Source organism: Gorilla gorilla, chromosome 18 (assembly GCF_029281585.2).
Source record: "Gorilla gorilla gorilla isolate KB3781 chromosome 18, NHGRI_mGorGor1-v2.1_pri, whole genome shotgun sequence".
Classification (NCBI taxonomy): Eukaryota; Metazoa; Chordata; class Mammalia; order Primates; family Hominidae; genus Gorilla; species Gorilla gorilla.
Window position 1 is genome coordinate 90165177 of NC_073242.2, and position 16890 is coordinate 90182066.

Below are 16890 nucleotides of genomic sequence, written 5' to 3' on the forward strand. Positions count from 1 at the left end.
TATAACATTTTTTGTTATGCCTTGTTTTCTCCTTTACTTTCAACTTTCACACTGTTAGGAGCTAGATGTATACTTTCAAATAATAATGTTGCACATTAATTCTGTAATGTTGCACAAATTGAAACATAGATGAATTAGGAAGCTTTTCTTCCAGTTTTTAATATATGATTATAAAGCACAGTCCTAGATGAATGTAATTAGTTTTCTTTCTACTCTAGTAGCATATACCAGAGAATGGAGAACACTTGAACAACAAAAGCTATCTTATATATTTGTCCTCACAGATACCCTACAACTATCTTAACTCGAGATGAAAAAGAGAAAAAAGTTGTGATGATGACACACACAAGGCTCCAGGCAACCACACAGTACAGCAAAGGCTTAGTAGAAATCTATCATACTGAGATGGATTAGAAAAATAACAAACTGCTCTGCATTTCATTCACAATAAACCAATATGACTTAAATTCTACAGAATTGGCTTCCAAATTATGTATATATGTAATATATATATTACATATATGTATAATTACATAATTATAAAACCTCCTCCTAGAAACTATATATTAATTGAGAGTAGTTTATTTGTGGTTGGATGATATTTGTAAATAGTTTTATATCATAATGAGTGTCAGGTAAGATATTTCACTTATAAAACCTACTAAAGATTTAGACTCCTTTGCAAGCTATCAGATATAAGATAACAATGATCTCATAGGCAGAGGGCAATGAAAGCTAAAATGTCTCATGAGAAAGTTTCAATCAAGTAATAAAATTTAAAGGAATTTAAGCAGCCTTTAGGATGTCATGCATCAATTTAGAAAGAATCTGTGATCTAGTTGAGAAATGCAAAACTCTCTGTCCAGTAAGAATGCAGTGGTTGTCTTCTACAGTAAGTAAAGCTTCACTGGGAAAGAAATAGTTCTGTGTATAAGTCTGTGGGCATGTGGATATGAAGGTGTAGTGTCTTTTCCAAACTCTGAAAATACTACTAATGGTAGCAACAGATACACATTTACACATAGATATTTTAGAGCTTTGAACCACATTTCCTCTAAAACAACTGGTTGACCTTTCCTCTCTTTTTTGCTCTGTCTCTCTCTCCTGTCCTAATCTAGTCTGTCTTTCATCTCTCACAGTTTCCTTGTGTCTTCTGTTATTTCAGCTTGAAATTACAAACCTGAATTCAACAAGGGTCAAGCAGATAACATGAAAGAGTACAGTGTGCTGGTTGGTGGCTATGGCAAATTGGAGAGTGCATGCTACATCTGAAGGGGGCAAAATTAACATTCAGTTTAAGAACTTGACCTCTAGTTATATGCGAACCCATCTCTCCACTTACCAGGTATATGGCCTTGGCTAAGCAAAGCACAATACTTATCTATTTGTGTCTCATTATCCACATTTGTAACTTTTGAGAATAATAGTGCCTACCTCATAAAATGGTGATTTGCTCATTCAAATAAAGTGAATAAAGTGCCTACTCTGTGAAGGACTTTATTTTAAGGTCTGCAGACACAGCAATGATCAAAAAGGCAAAGTCCTGGTTCTCCACAGCGCATGTTCAAAGCGTGAATTATATAATCAATAAACTAAGAAAAAAATCATATATAACGTTCAGAAGCTAGTATGCATTATTTAAAAGGCTATAAGAGCGTAGATATGAGTAGGAGTTTACTGTCTTAACAGAATGTAGAAATGGATGAATGTTTACATTTTATATAGGCTGTATTTATACAGGCTGTTCTGTCTGTGAAGGAAGCATTTGAGAGGATAAGTGATTAAAGTTAGGGATCAGGCTGTGAGCAGACCAGACTAGAAGGGCATTATAGGTGACAACATCCACAGCAAAGCCTCTGAAACTGGAATGCATTTAGTGTGTTTGAAAAGAGCATAGAATCTGGAGCCTCTAGAACAGATGGAGAAAGATAGAGCTGCAGGTGACATTAAAAGTTAATGGAGGCTCTTTTAAGTGATTTCAAGGATCAAAATCTTTTACTCTGAAAAAGATGAGGAGCTAAGGGACAGTATTGAACTGAAGAAAAACATGATGTCACTTGAGATTTCAGTTAGTCACTGTGGCTGTGGCTGTTTTGGAGAGAATAGGCTTTAATGGATTAGGAATGGCACTGACAAGCCAGGAAGACCAGGTTGCGACTGATGGTTGCTTGAGCCAAGGTGGTAATGGTGAGGGAGATGGGAAATGGTCAGTCTCAAAATATAATTGAAACGTAGAGCCAAAATCACTTACCCACCTAGGGTATGGGATGAGTTGAAGGTGAAACCAAGATTTTTTTGTCCAGACCACTGCAGATAGGAGCAGATAGTTACTAAGATAGGGAAGACTGGAAAATTCAGATTTTGAGGTTGGGAAATAAATTCGTTTGTAAAGATTAGGTAGAAAACACAGATCAAGGGCTTAAACTAGTACCTGGCACATAGTAGGTGCATAATAAGGATTAGCTATAATTATTATCACCATTTTCATTTCTATTATTATATTAATTTAAGCATGATACTGTCATACCTTTTGCTTTTTCAAGCAAAGCTGTCAATTCAACTTCATAAAATATTCTCATTATCATGTCAAAACTCATAAATCTCTGATGTTATCTGATGCTGCTGAAGTGGACAGTCCTCTGTTCACGTTGATGACATGTTACCTAAGCACCTGTCAGGTCTCAGCTTTGCTGCCTTAGATCTTTCTCTGAAGCCATGGAAATTGGTTCCGTTCTCAATCAGGCAAAGCCTAGATGTATAGGAAATTTAACTCCTCAGCGGTATTCCTCAACCAGTGGAGTCCAGGCTTTAAATTTAACCAGACCTTGATGGAAAATCGGAAGAAAATGTTGATTGCTTCTCTGCAGTTCTTCAGAGGATACCCAGAAGGAATACATCCAGTTGTTCCAAGCAGCTGCCAGCTTCAAACACACACTTTTGTAGCCTTGGTCCTTGTCTGGCTCTCTCTGCTCCTTCACTCTGAGTTTCCGCAATTGCATCTAAAATTAACAAAAACAAAACAAAACAAAACAAACAAACAAACAAAAAACGAACACAATAAAACCAAAAATTATCTGAACCCAAATCCTATCGTAGGCTTTGCTTTCAGTGGAATTCATACGAAGATAAAAGCTAATAAAAAGAAAGCAATCTGGCCAGATTCAGTGGCTCACACCTGGAATCTCAGCATTTTGGGAGCCTGGGTGGGAGGATCGCTTGAGGACAGGAGTTTGAGACAAGCCTGGGCAATAAAGCAAGACTCTGTCTCTACAGAAAAGTTTTAAAATTAAAATAAAAAGAAAACAATGTGAAAGCGAAAGTTCACATCATAGGACCAGTTTGCTACCAATACTCATGCCATTACGTCACTATGTATGTCATTTCTTCCAAGAATTGCTGCACACTGTGAATTATTGTCCATCCAAAATTCAAGCCAGGGTAAAACCCTAGCTTTTTTTTTTCAGGAGGGCATACATGATCATAAAGCATTCCTAATGCCCTTTTTACTTGAATAGATATTTAAGTGGCATTCTGGAAGAAAGAGAAATAGTCAAACTTGGTTCTATTCAAATCTCCAGAAGAGAAAGTGTGGAGTAATATTCAAGAAGTATCCCCTTATGTGCAAGACATTGGGTTAGATTTCACACAGTGTTTAGGCAAATCTTCACTATTGACCTGGAGAGAAGGCAAACCTTTATTTTAGATGATAAATAAGGGCATACAAAATGTAAACTGCCCAATGCCACATAGCTAGTTTGTAACAACCCTAAGATACAAAAAAAGATCTGCGAAATATCTTAGCCTACACCCTTTTAAATCCATAAGGCTACTGACTCTATCCGATTTAATTATTATCTTATGCTCCTTTACTTTGATCAAATATCTGTTAATTTAATTAAGCCTATAGGGAGAGATTTAGATTTCACAGGATAAGAAAAAATCTAGAATTCTTAAAGTAAAATTGTATCTCTTGTGGGGAAAAAATGATGGAATAAAAAAGGAAATGAGAAGTAGGTGAAAATATTGTATGTCCCACTTTTAGAATTTTGCCTTCTAAGGGGTTGTAATACATTCAAGAGAAATTTTTATAACTGAATCATTCAGAGTATTTTTCAAAGTACTACAGAAATTCAACTCTTAAAATACTTTGAATCTACTGAATCTGATTAAAACTTGGTATCAATTTAAAGCCACCCTTTTCTTCTTATATACAAATTTAAAGGAAACGTGTGCAAAAGCATCTGGAAAGACGTGAGTATCTCATGAAATAACAGTTTTTGTTTTTAAACGAAGACTTTTAATACAAATATATGCTCAGACACCATCCTATCCATTTCCATTGACTTTTATTCAGTTTCAGTATTGTCCAATTAAATCCTGATTAAATGAAATTTATTTTGATTATTTGATCAATCCTTGTAATGATCAATAGTTTCCATTACTTTAGTTACTTTCAATAAACTTTTGATTGAATCATCTTATGGTTAATTATTTTCTACAAATTTCAATTGGCTTCCAGTTTATTCAATCTATAAACTTAAAATCAATATTGTTTACATACCCAGTATCAGGGTGGGGGGGGGGGGGATGACCTTTACACTCAATTGACTTAATTGTTCTGAGATGGGAGCTAGTCTATCTCATTTAATTCTGTGTGACAGAGTACCGTGCACATAAAAGCCAATGCTTCAATGATAAGCATCACTGCTGGCTTGCAACTGCTAAAACTGTTAGAAGAATTGTAATTCAGCAAGATTCGGTGTTTCCACATGATGCTGCCAAGTTTCAGAACCTGTTACAAACACTTGTCTTTGGAGTTACCCATTGCCCATGTTTGCTAACTTTCCAAGCATGAGGAGAGGAGCTGAGACATAGTAATAAGCAAAGGGCTCTGGAGCCAGACTGTCTAACATTGAATCCTGCTTCTGTCCTTTTTCACAATGTTACATTGGTTGTGCAAATTGTCTAACCTGTCAGTGCCCCAGGTTTCTCCTGCAAGAAACGGTATCTGCCATATAGGATTACTGCATGAATGAAAACATTTACAAGTGTCTGACCCATACAGATTTCTGAGTCTTAGCTGCTATTATCACTCTGATTTATGGTTATAAATACTAACATATATATTAAGCACTGACCAGAAGATAGACTCATTTTTCTGTGATTTATACTGTTATGTCATTTGTTATTCACAGAAACCTTGGAGAGTAGGTACGAATTTTTTTTTTTTTTGGTTTGCTGATGAACCAAAGTTCAGAAGATCAGTTGATACAGTATCTAATGTTATTCAGTGATTGAGATGCATTTGAGACAGGCCCATTTAAATAGAAACCTAACCTGATTTTGGAGTGTTGTGCTGCCTTCTCATAATGGAATTTTCCTCTATGTGTCAGATTTTAATTGTAAAAGGTTACCGTTATAATCACTTGTTCCTGGACTAGATGTATAGATATGTACATATATGGTATTGTTTTCACTATAGTGAGGAAGTAAGAGTTTTGGAAGAAGGATAAGAGAACCTCATAGAATTCTTTTCATCCTTAAGACTAGGGGGACAGACTGGGCATGGTGGCTCCAGCATATAATCCCAGCACTTTGGGAGTCCAAAGTGGGCAGATCACTTGAGCCCAGAAATTTGAGGCCAGCCTGGGCAACATAGCAAAACCCTGTCTCTATAAAAAATATAAAAATTTGCCACGCATGATGGCACATGCCTGTAGTCTCAGCTACTTGGGAGGCTAAGTCAGGAGGATCTGTTGAGCCCCAAAGGTTGGGGCTGCACTGAGCCATGATCATGACACTGCACTCCAGCCTGGGTGATAGAGTGAGACGCTGTCTCAGCAAAAAAAAAAAAAAAAAAAAAAAAAAAAAAAAAAAAAAGACTAAGGGGACATGATGGTTTGCTAGCAACTTCACCGGCAACAGTCAACAATGTCATTAGGAAAGTTTAAGCAGTATAAATTAAGTATGACAAAATTTTTTGTCTGAACAAAATATATATTAAGTTTTATTTAAAAAATAAATAGAGATCTACCAGAGAGAGTTCTGTGAGTTGTCAAGGATGTGTGGAAAACATTAAGTGATTTCCTACAAGTATCTCTGCTTTCACCAGTGGTTAAAATATATTTGTAATCTAGAGACAGCAGTTGGAGCCAATGAAGAAAAATGGAATGAAATATTCTACCAAGTTAGTCTGGAACAGAAATATGAAAGATTTAATTAGAGTTCAAAGGCCTCAAGGAAAGTGTGGTTAGAACCAAGATGGCAAAGTGCAAGCAACAAATCTAAGTCAGGGTGAAGGACAGTGAGTAGGTTATGTAGCCAGTCACTGAACAGCAAGAGGAAATGAGCATGAAATGGGAACAAGCTGGGAATCAAGGGAGGAAAAGCCTGGAGTTGGCTTGTAATAATTATATTGGTCCTGTAGTTTTCTATCACTTCTTGTCAAGCAAGAATGTGAAAGGAAGATATTCCCTGGCATCTTAAAATTAAAATCCATGTGATCACAGGGAAATGAAGGCAGCTCCCTTGTCTCAACAAAATTGAACTCATATCCAAATAAACTATATTGTCTATATTAAGAACTTCAAGATTCATTGGCTCCTGCAGTGAGGGCATATAAATGGACAATATGTTTTTGCCCCTATTAAGCACACTCAGAGAAGGAAGGGAGATTTGGTCCCTGCCTTCAAAGAACTTACAAATCAGCTTCCTCGCATTATATGTGAGTAGCAATATACAAGAGTAAATAGGCAACTTTTGACAACTTCTATGAAATATATGTATCAAAAAATATTTACATTACATATGGAACACTGAGATTTTTTAAAATTGTTTTTCCCTTTGTGAATTGTAAGTAGTAGTGTTCATTAATAAACAGTTGTTCAACCCAAATGCCCATAATGATGGACTGGATAAAGAAAATGTGGCACATATACATCATGGAATACTGTGCAGCCATAAAAAAGAAAGAGTTCTTGTCCTCTGCAGGGACATGGATGAAGCTGGAAACCATCATTCTCAGCAAACTGACACAGGAACAGAAAACCAAACACCGCATGTTCTCACTCATAAGTGGGAGTTGAACAATGAGAACACATGGACACAGGGAGGGGAACATCACACACCGGGGCCGGTAGGGGGTGGGGAGCAAGGTGAGGGAGAGCATTAGGACAAATACCTAATGCATATGGGGCTTAAAACCTAGATGATGAGTTGATGGGTGCAGCAAAGCACCATGGCACATGTATATCTATGTAACAAACCTGCATGTTCCGCATGTGTATCCCAGAACTTAAAGTAAAAAAAAAAAAAGAAAAGAAAAGAAAAATAATTATTTGCACATCTAGAATGATTTTAGGAAAACTTGTTAGGAATTTCAAGGAAAATCACACATTTTTATGTGAAAAAAAATAGTAACTACAATTTTCTACGATAATTTTAGTTTTGAAGTGTTTGTAATTATGGGAAAATGCCCATTTAAGTAAGAAAATAAAAAAATCGGCCGGTCATGGTGGCTCAGTCCTATAATCCCAGCACTTTGGGAGGCGGAGGCAGGTGGATCACCTGAGGTTGGGAGTTGGAATTCGAGACTAGCCTGACCAACATGGAGAAACCCCGTCTCTACTAAAAATACAAAATTAGCTGAGCATGCTGGTGCATGCCTATAATCCCAGCTACTCAGGGGCCTGAGGCAGGAGAATCACTTGAATCCGGGAGGTGGAGGTTGTGATGAGCCGAGATTGTGCCATGGCACTCCAGCCTGGGCAACAAGAGCAAAACTCTGTCTCCAAATAATAAATAAACAAATAAACAAACAAACAAAACTAAAATAGTAAGAACAACACAAAAATCCAAAAGCCTGATGTAAAAATCTATAGCATGACATAAACATGATCCTAGAGCAGACTCTAGGCTTTGTTTCTTTATAGCAAGTACAAATACATTGTAATTTAAACATTACCTTTTGCTTGTTTAGAACTGTAAAATGGCTTGAGCATCATTAAAATACAAAACAAGAAATGAGTAAATCTGAAGAAGATCATCCTTTGCTGACATAATATCAGATGGAGTCAGACTAGCTTTTTAATGAAGAGTAGTTTATGAAAACCACAACTATAGCCTAAATCAGAATGGGGAACTTTTAAATATCCTTATTCAAAACTTGAATTGCATTCAAAGTGGCTTTATTTTCTTTGCGTGTGAAGAAAATTATAAGTGATCTGATGTTTTCCTCGGTTTCCCTCCACTTACATCTCTAAGAACTTTTTTTCCTCCAAAATTCCATGATTTTGTCTGTTGTAATATGGCAGTGGTATAAGAATATGAGAGCTTTTAGACTGAAAGAAACAAAAAAGACAGTTACCCATTGATAGGAAAAACAGCCTTTTGTTGTCTTCTAAAGGAATCAAGTTTGTATTCTTAAAATCATTTTAAAAAGTACCTTCTGCATCAATTTTAAGACAAAGCTAATCTAGGTGGAGTGGGGAGAATCAAGAGAAGGGGTTAGTTGAGGGCGGAGGTTTGAGTCAGGTTAAAAATGAAGTCTCCTGTGGGACACTCGCTAACATGGTGCTTGGTAGATGTTGTAGAGTCAGGCCAATGACTTATAGGAGTTACCATTTCTGCTACACTAATTGCAGCCACGAAAGAAAAAAGAACAAAGCAATGGTTTAAAAGGAAGGAGAAGGAAAGCAAGAATGGGAGGTAGCTATGCAAAGAAGAAATTTAAGATAGTCATGGAAGAGTGAACTGTTGTGAATTCATTTCTTATCCCTCTTCTACATATGCTAGCAGTAATACCTTCAGTGAGATTAATTCTTACACCTCTGCTGAGATTCACTAATCTTGTACTGCTCTGGTATTTTAAAGCCAGGTTTCTTTGCAAAAAGATTTTGGCTCAGTTGCTAAATGCATACTATTTTACATTAGGAACAGTGTAAATAATTCAACTGTCTTTAGTGCACCTCTCAGGAAAATGAGGAAGGCTTGAAGTTTACATGTGCATAAAAGAGCAAGGGTGATAGATAGAAAGACAAGGTCTGTGATCTCTCGATTCTGTCTTGGCATGTGATAGCTGTGTAGGGCCAGTATTTCCCATTATAAGACAAAAATGAATCCATATTGATCTCTAATCTCTCTTGAGCATCCTTTGGAAAAATGATATTTATTCACAGAGGAGGTACCAATCACTGCAGAACTCTAATAATTTGCTTCAGATGAAAAATGAGTGTGGAGTCAAATTATACTGAGCTCTGAGGCAATGTATTTGTTTTATTTTCTCTTGTTTCTCAGCGAGGGTGAATATTGTTATTTAAAACTCTATTATCGCCTATATTTAGATAAAATGTATGGCATCTTATTATATAAAGTAGTGACATGCAGTACAAATATAATTTGTAAATCTGCTGTCTGTTTATCCCAGGAAATTATATGCTTTTAAAAGGCAGGAGTTTTGTTATTTATGTAGTGCCCCCAACTCCAGTGCATAGCAGGATTTAGTACACAACATAAGATAACAATCAATATTTGTTTAATAAATGTTTGAAAAATCTGTGTGCAAGTATAGGAAAACAGGTGTTCTTGCACCAATTCTATTGGCTTAACTGAGTGCAATTGCATATATATTTTATTGTGAGCCACTTCAAAACTCTTTTGGATGAAGGCAGATTATAAATTATAAATTAATGAAAATTATAATGATTTATGGATTCGTGTTCTCGTAGAAGACCAAATAAATGTTCCACATTTTCAGTCATCTTTACAATCCCAAGAACTAATATTCCTGACCTTCTGTTGGTATTCAGTGTTCATATACTGAGGTGGTGAAGATTAAAAATCACATTAAAGTCATTGTCACTAACACCAACTGTCTCATCTGACTATAAGTTTCCTTTGGTTCCCATTAAACTTTTGAACTCCTACTGAACAATCTGGAAACTTTTTAGTATAATATAAGCACATACTCCTAATTTTAATCTGAGGAATTAAAACTGACTGCAATTTATATTAGGTTACATTCAAACGTTTTTACTAGCTAATTCAACAAAATGTAGATATGTTTTCCAAACACTGACTAATTTTTAAATTCACATTAAGTTTGCGGAGACATTTAATCCATATGCTTCTTACTGTAACTCATCATTTTGTAGGCGAGAATAGGTCTAAGTTCAGGACTATTTTTTGACTAAGACTCTTTGAGTGTTTTTAATTAACATTTAAAACTTTTTTTAAGGCAGGAAGTTATGTTTGACAAAGTGAAGGCCAAACACCAAAAGGTTAGTGTTTTGTCTAGAACTCGGCATACATGAATCTTAAATGAATTTTTCACTTGGCTAAAATAAGCTGCCTCACCATTTGAGAAAATTGATGGGAAATAAGAATATTTGCCATTAAGAAGCTTATGACTGGGTGTTTAATAATAGCTAGAGATGAAGGAAAGGTAGAAGGAAAGGAATCAGTTTTTTAAAGAAAACAAATTCTTAAATGTTGATCAATGGCCATGCACACCTGAATACTTTCTTTTAAGTTGTTGAGGAATTCTGAAATCCTGGCCCACGATTTTTCTCACTTCCTTAGAATTAAATGTAAAATTTATTTCTAAAACTGTTTGTCTAAAACAAGTCAGGTACTCTCCAGTTAGCGGTGTCTGTGTGTGTGTATGAGAAAGAGAAACAGAGAGAGAGAGAGAAGAAGAGAGAAGAGGAAAAGGTAGCAGGTAGGTAGGAGTTTGGGACTTTTTTGGTCATGCCTAATGTTAGGCATAATTGATGGACTTTTGGTCTGATGATATCTTGACAAAATAAAGAATGTTACGCAAGGTATGAAAATACATCTGGATTGTTTATCTCAAGGAGGAAAGAACAGATGTTAAGGGTGGAGTTGGAAAGATAAGGAAGGCAGTTGAGTATTCAGACAAAAGAGGAGGAGACGAGAGGAGAATGGCACCCAGGTTCAATAGGTCTCCAGTGATTTTCATCTCCTGGTATATATGCTCTTGGATAGTGTCCTCACCCATTTGATAAGGACTAGCCTGGTGACAAATAACATGACAGAAATGATGATGTATAACTGCCGAGGATACGTCATGAAAGACATAGCAGCTTCTGCCCTGGTCTCTTAAATATAATTCCCTCTGAGTGAATGCAGCCATCATGCCATGAGGACACTCAAGCAGTTCCTTGTCAAAACATGCTGCCATTCTGTCCACGAGCCAGAACAATCTTGCCAGTCCTGTGAATGAACCATCTTAGAAGCAGAATATCCAGTCCCAGGAAAGTCTTCAGGTGACCAGCCCCAGCTGACATCTGACTGTAACCTCATACAGCAAAAACTACTTAGCCAAGCTCCCGAATTCCTGACCAGAGAAATCATAATAAATAATCAATCCTTATTGTTGTTTTAAACTATCAAATTTTGAGTCGTTTGTTAAACATCTGTAGATAAATAACATGGCAGGAAAGGTTGATTCAGAAACAAAATATACTCACTTATTCAAACATCAAATATACATTGAGGGCCAGGTAATTTGAGGTTTTAATGCAAAAAAAAAAGATCGATAGAGTTCTGACTTATTGAATTTATATTCTAATGAAGGTGGACACTTTATCAAATGTTAACAGATTAATAATACAGTAATTATAAATTAAGACATTCCCATGAAGAAAATAATATAGGGCTGAAATGAAGAAAATTGGGGGTTAATTGAGAAGAGTTTTCAGAAAACATATTCATGACAGTTTCTCTGAGGAGGTGAAATTTACATAGGAATAAGAAGGCTGAGAAGGAGCGAGTTTATCACATATTGAGGGGAACATAGACTCGTGTATGCAAAATCCCTGAGCTGAGGAAGGGCTTAGTATGTCTGCAGGAAGAAAAAAGAATGTAGAGCAGAGTGAGTGACAATTATGCATAGGGAAGGTAGGACAGGAGGAAGGGTTAGATTTCAAAGCCTTCCATAAGCCATAGTAAGGAGTTAGGCCATTCAATGGCAATCCACAGAAGGATTTCAGCATAGGAAGTAATACTGTAATCAAATTCATTCTACGGGTGCACGGAAGCATTCCTTCATCAGAACAAAGACAGGTATCTTAAGGGGTTGGAAATTTATCATGATCAATCAGGGCTTCATGCCTTAGTGAAAGTTCCTGCTAAATGAAAATATTTCTACTTACTTTTAGTATATTTGTGCAGAACTATGAGGTGATAACTTTGGCAAACATTTGGAAAAGAATTCCTGGTACAGAAACTTGTTATTGTCTATTTTTAGAGAATTTAATATCCTCAAAAATAAGCATCTTTGGGTTAGGTTTTTATTTGGAATTCAGTGATACGAAGGCATAGAAATAAAGAACAGAATCATTTCTATGAAGTATTATGGTTCTAAGAATCTTCAGGATAAAGATCTTCAGAATTATAGTTTACAAAAGTGCCACACTGCAATCATGAAAGCTTTTATTTTACTTATATCCTCAGCTCAGTATTCCAAAAGAATGATCATAAGCAGTAAGTATAATAATCTCTTTCTAGTTTAAAGAATCCTAATTGTGCTGAATCATGTGCAGACACGATTTGACAAAATGTAATAATGCAGGTAACATTTTTAAAAAGAACACATTAATTTTGAATTTGCAATTTGCTGCAATTTAAATAACTATTACTTTAATAGTGGATATTAAATTTTAATTTTGCACATTTTTTCTAAAAGGTTTGAGTGTCAACTCAAATTCAGTAATTTGCATTTTAAAAAAAGTATATTTCTCATCAGTGTAAAGTACTGTTTGTCACCTGGCAGGTAATAATTTCCTATCCCAACTCTTAGTTCTGGTTAATATTTTCCTTTTCAAAGAATATATTAAATCAAAAGAACACAACATTTTATGCTAATGCAATCTTTGTAAAGGCTGAGACAAAATTTCAAGTACTGATAATTATGAAAACCCTACAAGAGGGTTCTAGAAATATTGGTTTTCTTTAATCCTAGAAATGCTGTTCTGTAAAAAGAAAATGATTTTATACATTTATTTTCAAAAGACTAGCTCCGAGTAATATATTTCCAGGAAGTACATTTATCAAACAGGCCATTTGATTCACCCATTGAAGCATTTGCATTTCATATTATGTATTTGAGAAAGTCACCAGCATATATCACATATATCATTTGTCATTGGAATGATCATTTTGATTTTAAAGTATGTATCAGCTCAAAATGGCAAGTATTTTGAATAATCAAATGCATTCAATAATTCAATAATTAAGAAACATTTACTTAGCACATACATTGTTTAGAAATTTTGCTAAGGGATGGGAATCCTAAGAAGAAAAAAACAATCTCTTTCTTCAATCAATTATTAATGCAGTTCAAGAGATGAAGTATTTCGTATTATGTTACTGCTGTAATACATATATTAACATATTATAAAGAAAGAAATTAAAATTAAAGAAGACAACCACCACAGTGAGTGTGAAAGGAGGGCAAAGTGAAGGCAGGCTTCCTGGAGGAAGTGATGCTTGAGCTAGGTTTGAAGACAGAGTTAGAGAAACAGGGAAAAGTACCACAGGAGGAATGGCCAACATGTCCAGAGACACAAAGTGAGAAATACAGGAGAAGCTGCTTGTGATAGCTGGAGACTTATATATACATACATATATATACATATATATATGTGTATATATATACATATTTATATATATACACATATATACGTATATATGTATATATATACGTATATATGTATATATACACATATGTACGTATATATGTATATATACATATTTATATTTAATATAAATATGAAGCACCCACACTTTGCTTCAGTCTGTTTATTATGTAGCAATCTAGCCAATCATAACTCATATCAAATGCTTTTTGTGTTTGTGAAAAAAATCAGGAAAACCACCTATTGTTATGCAGTTGAGTAAATTAAACTGCTTTTAACCAAATTGCAGGGGGTTTATAATTGGATTGCAGGTTTTTTTTAAATACAACTTTAGGTGTGAGTTCCCATGCCCAGTGATATATTTGTGCTAAAATAATCACAAAAGTTGAGATATGATTATTAGTTGTAGATATGATGTAAATTATTCACCTTTAGTGTCTTAAGGTAGGTTTATAGCTGCAGGATCTGAGATGAGATCCATGTGAAATTGATTCAACAAAGAAGATCTAGGGCAAACTGCTTGATATCAAGCCCTTTCTCATTTGTCTCCCATTTCCTCTTCTGCTTTCTCCATTCTATTCCCAATCCCACAGAGAGTGGCTTCACTCTGATCACACGGGAGAGGTCTGTAGAGTAAGTTATGCCTCAGTATGTCCTAAACGAAACCATGAGTTTTGAAAGCTTTTAACACCCATCAGTCATTGGCTCCGAATTGCAAAGGAACTTACGTTCTACACCACTTTTAACTCTTTATAAGCTGTCTCCAATAGCTTGAGATCACTATACTAAGAGAACCATAGAGGCCAACTTTTTTTTAAGTGTCATGAAGCTGGGAAAAGCATAAAAACAGCCAATAGATACATAAGTAAATAAGAATGTCCAAGGAGACATTATGTCCTCTTGGTTAGTGATTTGATTGGATAGTGGTACACAAACACAGGTTGAAGAGAAGTTATAGAGACCATGGGAAAGGTAATTTTTATTCAGGGCTATCCTGAGAATTCATGACATGCAGATCATCTCAGTGTAATATAGGCATCACCCTTTCAAGCAGTTGATTTATTGAAATGGCAAAAAAAAAAATAGTTTGGAGAGGTAGTTATTTTCCTTACAAACAGATTCTAGTGAATGTTGGACATGCATTGAATGATCATTGAGATAATTGTCAGAATACAATTCTAATCACAAATTTGTTTCATGCCAGTAAGTTAGGACATAGGAATTTTAAAAGGACTTCTGCCTTATGTGTTAGAGTGAATACAGTGGTGCACCAGTAAGACCCTCCTTCTCAGGGCTGACACACGTCTTTTCACAGCTGCTAATAACGTTGGATGCTGATGTTTCACAGTTGAATCCTTTCTCAACAAATTGCTTTTGGCTGTAGTGTGCAGCTTCTCCCAAGGCTAGGCTCTCTCTCTGGGAACAACCTGCATCTGGTAGAGTTTGAGTATGAAGATCTGAGCACTTCTCTTTATTCTGAAATACCGAAGGGCTCTCCCACCTCCACGGTTATTTTTAAGATTGGCTGAGTCTTCCTTTACAGCCAAATTACAGATTAATTTCTCTTACAGTTCTCAGTAGCTCTCTCTGATAAACTTTTTGAAGGTGTATCTGTGCCTTAGAGTCCCTTTTCTGGTAATATGGTGTAATACTACGGATGATACATTGGTCCCAGGAAGCAAAATCTAGAATGAAATTTTTACTGTGGAAAAATACATGTAACATAAAACTTACCATTTTAATCATGTTAAAATGTACAGTTTAGTGGCATTAATTGCCTTCACAATGTTGTGCAACCATCACCACTACCTAGTTCTAGAATTTTTTTCACTACCCTAGATGAAAGCCCTATATCTATTAAGCAGTGATTTCCCATTCTCCCCTCCCTCCAGCCTTGAAACAGCACTAATCTGTTTTCTGTCTCTATGGGTTTACTATAAATTGAATTGTAGAATATGTGACTTTTTGTGTCTGGCTTCTTTGACTTAACATAATGTTTTTTAATATTATAAGTACTTCATTCCTTTTTATGGCTAAATAATATTCCATTGTATGGATATACCACATTGTGTTCACCCATTTATCTATTGATAGACATTTGGCTGTTTCTACTTTTCAGCTACTATGACTACTGTTCTTATGAACATTCATATACAACTTTCTGTTTGAACACCTGGTTTTAATTCTTTTAGGTATATGCCTAGGTGTGGGCTTTGAATCATAAGGTCATTCTATGTTTAACTTGCTGAGGAACTGCCAAGCTGTTCTCCACAGTGGCTGCACCATTTCACATTCCCATGAGCAATGTGTAAGGATCCTAATTTCTCTTTCCTCCTCCCCAACACCTGTTATTTTCTGTATTTTTTTATTAAGACCTTTCTAGTAGGTGTCAAGGGGTATCTCACTGTGGTTTTCATTTGCATTTCCCTAGTGACTAATGATATTTAATATCTTTTCATGTGATCTTTAACCATTTGTAGTCCTTTGCCCATTTTCAGTTGGGGTGAGTGCCTTTTAGTTCTTGAATTATAAGATTCCTTTATGTATTTAAATAAGATTTTGGTGGTAGAGTACATGCTATCCAGCTGTTAATGTTGACTGCATAAGAGGTGGTGTCCTGACATCATTTGGCATGCTATAGAGGTACAAATGTGAATATTTTTACTTATAGTGAACTGAGATGTGATACAAGAGAAAGGAAACACTCTGCCAGGTGCAGTATCTTAGTCTTCTGAGAAGTTCTAAGAATCTCATAATAACAACTATTATGGAATCATATGTCTCTTGCTGGGAGTTATCAGTGTATTAGATAAAGATGATGAAAGTATGTGAGAAATTATGGGTGTTCCTACACTCCAGTCCTAGTCACGGATGGTTATTAACTACTCTGGTGTGAGGAAATCCTTTCAATGTCCGAGTTTTGCACTGTGTACCTGGTCATATATTTTATGAAGAAAGAAAAGTAACCCAAGACAGAGATATATATACACATTCATGGATGGTTGATAACAGCATGTATTGTTAGTCTGAGGCCTAGAAGGTAAAGAATGGAAAGATAAGAAACAAGGAGGTCTGCAGAAGTAGGATGTGATTGGACCTATGGGACTGAGACGCCACCACAAATGCTGATTAAAGTAAATGACTTGGTAGTAACTGTGGAGATGAAACAAGTTGCCAAATTCTGGATATAGTTTGAAGGTAGAGTGAAAAAGATGTCTTTATGATTAGACAG